Below are 11925 nucleotides of genomic sequence, written 5' to 3'. Positions count from 1 at the left end.
GCACTGACAAATAGCACTTTCTACCTCAGGACCAACTGATTGCGGAGCATTTTATTTTGCTGACAGCTGGTTTAACTCCATTCATTCAATCAAGCAGTGTTGAATCATTGAGCAGATTGGCCTGAGGTACACACAGATTGGTGTGAGAGGTACAGATGCATTGGGTGTGTGAAAGCCTCCAAAACCAGACACCAGAGTACGAGGTTTCCAATACAGCATGAGCTGAGTGTTTCCAGCATTTCTGCTTAAAGATATCCATCGTCTGCAATACTTGGCCTTTGAGGCAAATTGATGGGCTGATTAAAAGTCAAACCTGGACTCACTATTCACAGCCATGTAGGTACCACGTAAAAGCAAAATATTGTAGATGCTGGAAATCTGAAATAAATGCAGAGAATGTTGGAGAAACTTAGCATGTCTACCAGCATCTGTGCAGAGAGAAACCGAGTTAATGTGTAGATACAAACACAGAGCGTGCCCCTAATCATGTAGATCCAAACTTTGCACACAGCTGTGTAGATACAACTCCAAATATCCAAAGTGGGGTGGGGGGTGGGGGAGGGGGGGGGTGGGGAAGAGGGTAATGTTAGCTAGGACACCACGTGAACCCTAGACCCTGCCGAAGAGCACGTCACGGTGGGACAATGAGGGCAATCCACAGAAATTTAATTCTGCAGCACCAAGCTAACCATCAGATCCCGAATGGCACCAGATAACAAGTCCCATTAACAAGTCCTTCTGCACATTTTCTCCATTTCCTGCCACCTTCAAAACAGCATCCTGCCAACTTGTACAAGCTCTACCGTTATGAGAAGGAGAAAGGTCAGCTGAGAGCCCCATTAGGTGGGCTGTGTGGCAGCACCTGCAGCCTTGATATTGGGTTTTATGGCTGCCACATTCCTCCTTTCTTAAAAATATTTTGATTTTACCTCCTACTATGCCTCTTCTCGATGTGATTAGTATTGGCACAACAGGACTGGCCTGAATAGCCACTCTTTCAGTCACAAGTTCTGTCCCTCCTAGCCTTGTGGTTTCCCCATTTACAGATTGTCTGAGCAGGGGAGTATGAGAGCTGGAAAGGGGAAACCATCTGTTTGGATAGCTTCACAGTCACAGTCAGAACTGTGCTTTATTTCCCCAGTACCAGTGATGGTTGCGTGTTTCAGTGTGCAACCTGATAGGGCAATGCAGGAGCCATATGTAAGACAGCACATGCCAAAGCAACCTATTTCTCATTTCTTGCCCCAGCATTGATTTTGTTTGGACTGTTTTATGGACATTTGAATTTGTTTGCACTTCTGCCCACCTTTGTATTTTGACCCCTGCTTGGGATTTTTTTTTTCAGTCCCCCTAAATATGGCAAGGATGTCATTGAAGTATCAGTCTCAATGTAAGGATGTGTAATGTAATCGCAAAGCATAATGATGTTGCCTCCCAGTCTATGGAACAAGTTATGTGTTTTGGACTATTACCAGCTATCCTTAATGTTGACAAGGAAAGGTTTCTGAGCTTGGTTTTGAAATTAGATTAGATTAGATTCCCTACAGTATGGAAACAGGCTGTTTGGCCCAACAAGTGCACACCGACCCTCTGAAGAGTAATCCACCCAGTTCCATTCCCGTCTGACTAATGCAGCTAATACTAGGGGCAGTTTAGCATGGCCAATTGACCTAATCTGCACATCTTTGGACTGTGAGAGGAAACCGGAACAACCGGAGGAAACCCATGCAGACACGGAGAGTGTGCAAACTCCACACAGACCTTTGGAGGATGTGAAATGGCGAAAGGATTTACAGGCTGATATTCTCTGCCGACTTCCTGCCGGGGACACAGTGTAGTTAGTCTGTACGGCGAGACAGAATCATGGGCACCCACAACTGGTGTGATGGGAAGAGGGCATTCTCACCCCCAGCCTTGGTAGGCTCAAGTAACCTGAATAATGACCATGAACCCAGGACTCTTTTAAAATGCTCCTTAAAAGTCTTTGACCAAGCCTTTTCCCATCTAACTAACTGCTTCCTTTTGTGGGAGGTTTGGTGTCATATAAAGGATAAAGTCACTGTAATCATAAATTTATACAACACGAAAACAGACACTTTCATCCCAGAATAGACAGTAGGAAAGTAGCAGGGAATATGGGTGACTAGAGGAGGGTGAGTAGGTATAAATTAACCTTTAGCTTTTATTTCAAGGTGTTTTAGTTCTGCAGAATTCATTAGTTTTCATGTTTTTTTAACTAGATTTACTAACTCGCTTTACTATTCATTTCAGTCTCTCCCTAGGTGAGATAGATAGAAACAAAAGTAGCTGAGCTATGGAAAGTCTTAGGTTGTAACAGTAATCAATGGGTTAATACGTTTGTTTGAGGAAATTGTTGAATCAGGTGGCATGTGCAGTAATGCTGGTGTGCAGATAGATGTTGGGCTACTGAGTGCCCAACGTCCGTATATCAGGAACAATCAGTATTGTTAGTTTAAGCAGAGCCAATTATGGAACTGCTTTGGGCCCAAACAAAAACGAACATTCCAGATATTCTTACATAATACATGACTGAAGCCAACTAATGGTCAGGAACTTTGATCCTCTGCAGGGGTGCTGATTGCAAACATGTTTGTTTTCTGTGTAAGCTTTAGTGATGGTGAACAGTTCATCAAGGATGCAACCCCAGGCACTCGTATTGAAAGGAAATATAGTCAACCCCAGAATGTGGTTTGAATACATCATGGATCAGGATTTTTGTTAATACTGCAGATTTTTAAAAGTAGATACTTAATAAATATTTGATCCATAACTCATTTGACCGTAATTCAGCAACTCAGTCTACCTTTGGTCAATTGACACAGACTTTGCAATTTTGCCCAAAGGCCTATTAAATTTAAAAAAAGGATTGTGCAGAGTAGTGTTAAGCTTTATAGAACAACAGATCCCCTGGTGCCTTACATAATCAGCAGGAAGGTTGATTGATGACTGTCCTCCCATCCATGAACCCTTTATTAATGGGAGGAGAGTCATAACTGTTGGTATAAATAATTTGCACCATATGCCCTGTTTTTTGTGCAGTCACTTCTATGTAACTAAAGTGCTATGCTGTCTTACTTGTTATACTTTCTGACTGCCAACTGTGTGTAAGTAGAACTCCACACGTGGATAAGTCATGGGGGCTACTAAAGGTTATGTATGCTTCAAAGGTTGATGTATATGATACCTTTCCTTCTGTTAACCGTGTTCTCCCAAACAGCTTTCACAGTACAACTGCACTTCCAAATGTTATTTGGTTTATTTACAGCTTTGCATTTGATAGTTATTGTAGATCCATAATGTTGGGTAGGGCCACAGCCCAGTAACAGGTCATCTGTTTGTATTCAGTGGTGTACTCCAAATCATAAATGCCCCAAATTCTGTTAGCAAATTATTGGTTAATTCCTCAGGGAAGAGTTCAAATTCCATATGCAAATAATGACCAAAGTTGCAGTGGCCCCAAAACATCCCATCCATTAAACAATTGTAAGTTGAAATACTTTTGAACTGCTGGTTGAAGGGGAGGTTGAGATAACACAAAGGAATGTTACCACCATCATAGTCAGTTGTTGTAGCTATTTAAACTATTTCCATCTTGGCTTGCTTTAGAACAATAGAACGAGGAGCAGGAGTAGGCCATCTGGCCCTTCAAGTCCGCTCTGCCATTCAATAAGAACATGGCTAATCTTTTCATGGCCTCATCTCCACTTTATCATCCTCTCACCATAACCCTTAAATCCTTTACTGTTCAAAAATTGTCTATCTTAGCCTTAAAAACATTCACTGAGGAAGCCTTATACACTTCACTGGGCTGGGGATTCCACAGATTCTCAACCCTCGGGGTGAAGTAGTTCCTTCTCAATTCAGTTCTAAATCTACTCCCCCTAATTTTGAGGCTATGCCCTCTTATCCTTGTTTCACCCACCAATGGAAACATCCTCTCTGCTTCTACTCTATATATTCCATGCATGATTTTATGTTTATCTAAGATCCCTCCTCATTCTTCTAAATTCCAATGAATGCAATCCCAGTCTACTCAGTCTCTCCTCATAGACCCCCCCCCCCCACCCTCAACTCCGGAATTAACCTAGTGAACCCCTCCAGTGCCAGCGTATTCTTTCTTAAGAAGGGAGACCAAAACTGCACTCAGTACTTCAGGTGTGGCTTCACCAGCACCTTGTACAACTGCAATATAACCTCCCTGCTTTTAAACTCAATCCCTTTAGCAATGAAGGACAAAATTCCATTTGCCTACTCAATTAGCTGTTGCACCAGCAGACCAACCTTCTATGATTCATGCACAAGGACATCCAGGACCCTCTGCACAGCAGCATGCTGCAATATTTTACCTTTCAAATAATAGTCCTTTTTGCTGTTATTCTTACCAAAAAGGATGACTTCACATGACTCAACATTTACTCCACCTGCCAGATCTTCGCCAACTCACTTAAAATATCTATACACCTCTGGAAACTTTCACAGTCCTCTGCACACTTTGCTCTGCCACTCATCTTAGTGTCATCTGCAAACTTTGACACACCACACGTGGTCCCCAACTCCAAATCATGGATGTAAATTGTAAATAATTGCGGTCCCAGCACTAAGCCCTGAGGCACACCAGATCGCCAACCAGAAAAGCACTCATTTATCCCCACTCTTTTCTTCCTGTTAGTTAACCAATTCTCTGTCTATGCTAATAGATGGCCTGTAATGCCTTGCGTTATCTTATGAATCAGCCCTTTGTGCGGCACTTTGTTGTATGCCTTTTAGAAATCTAGATAGACCACATCTACTGGGTCTGCATTGTCCACTGCGCTTGTAATTTCTTCATCAAATTCCAGTAAATTGGTTAAACATGACCTGCCTTTCAGACCTGCTGCGTCCATCCATTGAGACAATTTCTATCCAGATGTCGAGCTATTTCTTTGTTATTGATAAATTCAAGCAATTTTCCCACTACAGAAGTTAAGCTAATCTGCCGATAATTTCCCATCTTTTGTCTACCTTTCTTTTTAAACACTGGCATCACATTTGCTGTTTTCCAATCTGCTGGAACTGCCCCAGTATCCAGCGAATTTTGGAAAATTATTGAGTGCATTTGCTATTTCTCTCACCATCTCTTTTAGTACACTGGGATGCATTCCATCAGAAGCAGGCATCTTGTCTATCTTTATCTCCATTAGTTTGCCCAACACTTTTGTGATAATGATCGTTTCTAGGTCCTTACCGACCTTAATCTGCTTTAAGACCATTATTTAAAAAAAATTAAGCTTCATCAGAGCCAAATGAACATTTAGAAAGATAGGATTGAATGGTCCTACTTTCTTTGAGCCTGTTTCATTATTCCCTCAATATGATCATAGCTGATCATTATACTCAGTATCTTGTTCCTGCCTTCTTCCCATACCCTTTGATCCCATTCGCCCTCAGAACTATATCTAGTTCCATCATGAAAGCGTTCAGCACTTCAGCCTCAGCTACTTACGGTGGCACAAAATTTCACAGGCTCACCAGTGAAGTGCTCTGACCAATAAAGGAAAGCGTACCAAATGCCACCTTCACTGTCCTATCTATCTGCGAGTCTACTTTCAAGGAGATATGAACCTGCACGCCAAGGTCTCTTTGTTCAGTATTGCTCCCTAGGACTTTACCATTAAGTGGATAAGACCTGCCAAGATTTGCTTTCCCAAAACACAGCATCTCATCTATCTAAATTAAACTCCATCTGCCACTTCTCACCCCATTGGCCCATCTAATCAAGATCCTGTTGTACTCTTAGGTAACCTGCTTCGCTTTTGGTGTCATCTGCAAACCTATGAACTATACCTCCTACGTTCATATCCAAATCATTTATATAAATGATGAAACGTAGTGGACCCAGCACCAATCCTTATGGCACTCCACTGGTCACAGGCCTCCAGTCTGAAAACTCTCCTCCACCACCCTCTGTCTTCTACCTTTGAGCCAGTTCTGTATCCAAATGGCTAGTTCTCCCTGTACTCTCCTTTCCTTTCCTCCTTACATTATTGTGTTCTTGTACTTCACATTCCCTATAGAACATTACAGTGCAGTACAGGCCCTTCGGCCCTTGATGTTGCATTGACCTGTGAAACCAATCTGGAGCCCATCCAACCTACACTATTCCATTCTCGTCCATTTTCCTGCTCCTCGGATGCTGCCTGACCTGCTGTGCTTTTCCAGCACCACTCTAATCTAGAGTGAGTTTCAATTCCCTACTGCTCTGAGTAAAGAAACTACCTGTGACATCTGTCCTATATCTATCACCCTTCAATTTGAAGCTATGCCCCCTCATGCTCACCATCACCATCCTAAGAAAAAGACTCACTGTCCACCCTACCTAACCCTCTGATTATCTTAGACGTCTCAATTAACTCATCACTCAACCTTCTCTGTAACAAAAACAGCCTCAAGTTGCTCAACCTTTCCTTGTAAGACCTTCCCTCCATACCAGGCAACATCCTAGTAAATCTCTGAACCCTTTCCAAAGCTTCCACATCCTTCCTATAATGCGGTGACCTGAACTGCACCCAATACTCCCAAGTGATGCCACGCCAGAGCTTTGTACAGCTGCAGCATGACCTTATGGTTCCGAAACTCAATCCCTCTACGAATAAAAGCTAACACACCGTATGCCTTCTTAACAGCCCTCTCAACCTGGGTGGCAACCTTGACGGATCTATGTACATGGACACCGAGATTTCTCTGTTTATCTACACTACCAAGAATCTTACCATAGTCCAGTACTCTGTATTCCTGTTACTATTTCCAATGTGAATCATCTCACACTTTTCTGCATTAAATTCCATTTGCCAATTCTCAGCCCAGCTCTGCTGCTTATCTGTGTCCCTCTAACCTACGCCAACTTTCGGCAATATCCACAACTTTACCAAGCTTAGTGCCATCTGCAAATTTATTAACACATCCTTCTATGTCTCATCCAGGTTGTTTATAAAAATGACAAACAACAGATCCTTGTGATACACCACTAGTAACTGAACTCCAGGATGAACATTTCCAATCAACCACCACTCTCTGTCTTCTTTCAGCTAGCCAATCTCTGATCCAAACTGCTAAATCGCCCTCAATCCCATGCCTCCGTATTTTGTGCAGTAATCTACCATGGGAAACCTTACCAAATGCCTTACTGAAATCCATATACACTCCATCAACAGCTTTACCTTCATCCATCTGTTTGGTCACCTTCTCAAAGAACTCAATAAGGTTTGTGAGGCAAGACCTACCCTTCAGAAAACCATGTTGACTATCCCTAATCAACTTCTTATTTTTGAGATTAATATAAATCTTATCTCTTATAAACTTTTCCAACACTTTACCCACAACTGAAGTAAGGCTCACAGGTCTGTAATTACCAGGATTGACCCTAATCCCCTTCTTGAACAAGGGGAACAACATTTGCTATCCTCCAGTCTTCTGGCACTATTCCTGTAGACTATGACGACATAAAGATCAAAGCTAAAGGCTCGGCAATCTCCTCCCTGGCTTCCCAGAGAATCTTAGGATAAATCCCATCCAACCCAGGGGACTTAGCTATTTTCACACTTTCCAGAATTTCTAACACCTCCTCTTTGTGAAACCTCAATCCCATCTGGTCTCGTAGCCTATTTCTTAATATTTTCTTCAACAACATTGTCTTTTTCCAGTGAGAATACTGATTCAATCCCTCTGATTCAAGTCAAGTTTGTACATACACTTTCATATTGTTTGGAGTGTTAAATAAAAATAATCTGCTGGAATATATGGAGTGGTACTGAACAAAGCAACCTAGCACACTTAAATGCGATGCTGAAGTTTATAGGCATTAGATATTATTTTCTGCGATATTTTGGAGACTGTCAACCATATGATTGCACAAATCTGGGAAAGAAAGGGTTGCAGGTGGGATGGTGGGGGAGGATGTCTAAATAAGGGAGAGCTCCAGTTTGTCTGTCCGATGCGATTTGAGACCGTGTCATTCTTTGCAGTGGGTTAACTGTGGGCAGGAGAGTTTTGCCAATTGCGTAATCATTCATTTTCTTGATTACTGCTCAATGTCCAACACTGTCTGGCGTTTATCGTTTTTTTTTTGTGAAAGCATGGCCTTCAAAGCTTGGCAAAAAGAGAGGGCCTTGAGCCTTAAAGTTTGACCTGGCACTCAATTTCAAAAGTGGGATCAAATGACTATTATTGAGCTGTACTTGCTAATTCCTTGTGTAATAAATTCTATGTTTAGCAACACAGCATTCTGTTCTTATTGGTGTAAAATTGTTTATACAGATAATTACACTTTATATTTAGGTCATTTTTAACATGGAGGACACTCCTCTTCTATCTTAAAACAGTCATAGAAATCTACAGTACGGTAAAAGGCCCCTTCAAAAATAAGCATCTAACTATTTTAATCCCATTTTTCAGACCTTGGTCCATAGTCTTGTGTGTCTTGACATTGCAAATAGAGTCATAGAGATGTACAGCATGGGAACAAACCCTTCCGACCGACTCGTCCATGCCAACCTCATCTAGTCCCATTTGCCAGCACTTGGCCCATATCCCTTTAAACCCTTCCTATTCACATACCCATCCAAATGCCTTATAAATGCTGTAATTGTAACAGCCTCCACCACTTCCTCTGGCAGCTCATTCCATACACACACCACCCTCTGTGTGAAAATGTTGCCCCTTGGGTCTATTTTATACAACATCGAGCATTACCGCTCAGTACAGGCACTTCTGGCCGAGATGTTGCGTCACCCTGTGAAACCAATCTGAAGCCTATCCGATCTACACTGTTCCATTCTGGTCCATATGCCTATCTTATGACCATTTGAATGCCCATAAAGTTGGTGAGTCTACACCTGTTGAGGACAAGCCATTCCATACCCCTACTACTCTGAGTAAAAAAAATTACTTCTGACATCTGTCCTATATTTATCACCCCTCAAATTGAAGCTATGTCCCCTCGTGCTAGCCATCACCATCCTGGGAAAAAGACTCTCACTGTCCAACCTATCTAACCATCTGATTATCTTAAACGTCTCAATTAAGTGACCTCTCAACCTTCTCTCTAATGAAAACAGCCGTAAGTCCCTCAACCCTTCCTTGTAAGACCTTCCCTCCATACCAGGCAACATCCTAGTAAATCTCCTCTGGACCCTTTCCAAAGCTTCTACGTCCTTCATATAATGTGGTGACCAGAACTGCACGCAATACTCCAAATGCAGCTGCACCAGAGTTTTATACAACTGCAGCATGACCTCATGGTTCCAAAACGCAATCCCTCTACTAATAAAAGCTAACACACGTATGCCTTTTAAACAGTCCTATCAACCTAGCTGGCAACCTTGAGGGATCCACGTACATGGACGCAGAGATCTCTCTGTTCATCTACACTACATTAGCCCAGTACTCTGCATTCCTGTTACTCCTTCCAAAGTGAATCACCTGATACATTGCTGCATTAAACTCTATTTGGCACCTCTCAGCCCAGCTCTGCAGCTTATCTATGACCCTCTGTAACCTACACCATCCTTCGGCACTATCCACAACTGTACCAACCTTAGTGTCATCCTCAAACTTACTAACACATCCTTCTATGCCCCCATCCAGGTCGGGTGTAAAAATGACAAACAGCAGTTGGCCCAAAACAGATCTTTGCGGTACACCACTAGTAACTGAACTCCAGGATGAACATTTCCCATCAAACACCACCCTCTGTCTTCTTTCAGCTCGCCAATTTCTGATCCAAACTGCTAAATTGCCCTCAACCCCATGCCTCCGTATTTTGTGCAGTAGCCTACTGTGGAGAACCTTAACAAATGCCTTACTGAAATCCATGTACACCACATCAATGACTTTACCCTCATCCAGCTGTTTGGTCACCTTCTCAAGGTGACCAATAAGGTTTATGAGGCACAATCTACCCTTCACAAAAACATGCTGACTATCCCTAATTAACTTAAGTAAGGAGGTACGGCTCACTGGTCTATAATCACCAGGGTTGTCTCTACTCCCCTTCTTGAACAAGAGAACATTTGCTATCCTCCAGTCTTCTGGTACTGTCCCTGTGGACAATGACAACATAAAGCTCAAAGCCAAAGGCTCAGCTATCTTCTCCCTGGCTTCCCAGAGAACCCTCCGATAAATCCCATTCGGCCCAGGGGGCTTATCTATTTTTACACTTTCCAGAATTTCTAACACCACCTCCTTATGCACCTCAATCCCAACTAGTCTAGTAGCCTGTATCTCAATATTCTCCTCGACCACGTTGTCTTTTTCTAATGTGAATACTGACGAAAAAATATTCCCCTATCTCCTCTGACTTCACGCACAACTTCCCACTACTGGCCTTGATTGTCCCTAATCTTACTCTAGTCATTCTTTTATCCATTATAGAAAGTTTTAGGGTTTTCCCTGATCCTATCTGCCAACAACTTCTCATGTCCCCTCCTCGCTTGTGTTAGCTTTCTCTTAGGTCTTTCCTGGCTACCTTGTAATTCTCATTCACCCTAACTGAGCCTTCACATCTCATCCTAATATAGTTAAAAATCACACAACACCAGGTTATAGTCCAACAGGTTTAATTGGAAGCACACTAGCTTTCGGAGCGTCGCTCCTTCATTAGGTGGTAGTCTACCACCTGATGAAAGAGCGTCGCTCCGAAAGCTAGTGTGCTTCCAATTAAACCTGTTGGACAATAACCAGGTGTTGTGTGATTTTTAACTTTGTACACCCCAGTCCAACACCGGCATCTCCAAATCATCCTAATATAAGCCTCCTTCTTCATCTTTACGAGAGATTCAACGACCTTAGTAAACCACGACTCCTGCGCTCGACAACTTTCTCCCTGTCTGACAAGTACAAAATTATCAAAGGCACACAGCAGCTGTTCTTTGGGTAAGCTCCACATTCCTATTGTGCCCATTCCCTGCAGTTTCCTTCCCCATCCTATGCATCCTAAATCTTGTGTAATTGCATCGTAATTGCCTTTCTCCCAGCTGTAGCTGTTGCCCTCTGGTGTATACCTATCCCTTTCCATTGCTGAAGTAAACATAACTGAACTGTGGTCGCTATCACTAAAGTGCTCACCTTTGTAAATCCTTTCACATGATATGAATTATGTTATGCTGTTCCCTCCTTTAGCACCTTGCCCGTCATTTTGAAATCCTTTTGAGCTACAAATGATACACAGGAATAGACCGATTAAAACCTGTTATGCAGCTGGTTATGCAGCAGGTTATATCTTCCTGTCTCTTTCTCAAAACAATTCACCTCCCTTTTGCCTCATATGAATTCACCTCCTTCCTTCCCTTATTTCTTTTCCTTCATTATTTCTCACTCATTCGTTCTCTGTCACTTTTCACTCAGACACGCACACATGCGCAAATGTGCATGCACACAGATACTGATACACACACCATGTTTGCACAGATGTACATGCTGTCACATGCACGTGACCTAAGGGTAACTTTAGATCCTTTTCATGTCCATTGAGCCCTTGAATATTCCACTTTGTTGTTTGGTACAAGAGACACTCCCTTTCTAATGTGCTAATCCTAAAATTACGAATGGCTTAATCCTCCCGATTAGAAATTTAGATTAATATTTAAGCCAATTATTAACTTGTTCAGTTTTTGAACAATCAAAGGCACATCTAGGCCCATGTGTCTTATAATGTATAACTAGAATTAAATACAACAGTAATGGTGTTGAATAAAAATGAAAATTTCTGGAGAAAGAGAAAGAATTTTTGGAAAGAGAAAGAGTTAACATTTCATTTCTTCACTACTGATGATTTTTATGTACAAACTAGCATTGAAGTCTAGTAATTATTGGAGAAAGAAATATTTCCGAACCAGTGTAAGATTACATGAGGAAGTAACATAATGGTAA

The 11925-nt window shown here is 42.1% G+C and overlaps 1 protein-coding gene across 1 annotated transcript in view; it reads left to right on the top strand.

The window, feature by feature from the left end:
- dnajc17 (DnaJ (Hsp40) homolog, subfamily C, member 17) overlaps positions 1–11925 on the top strand; it is a 164537-nt gene that overhangs the window by 136468 nt on the left and 16144 nt on the right. The window lies entirely within an intron of this gene.

This window comes from Chiloscyllium plagiosum, unplaced genomic scaffold, assembly GCF_037043375.1.
Source record: "Chiloscyllium plagiosum isolate Xiang-an unplaced genomic scaffold, Cpla_swu_hap1 HiC_scaffold_8, whole genome shotgun sequence".
NCBI lineage: Eukaryota > Metazoa > Chordata > Chondrichthyes > Orectolobiformes > Hemiscylliidae > Chiloscyllium > Chiloscyllium plagiosum.
Note: the sequence above shows the minus strand (reverse complement) of the source record. Positions and strands in the feature narration are given on the sequence as shown.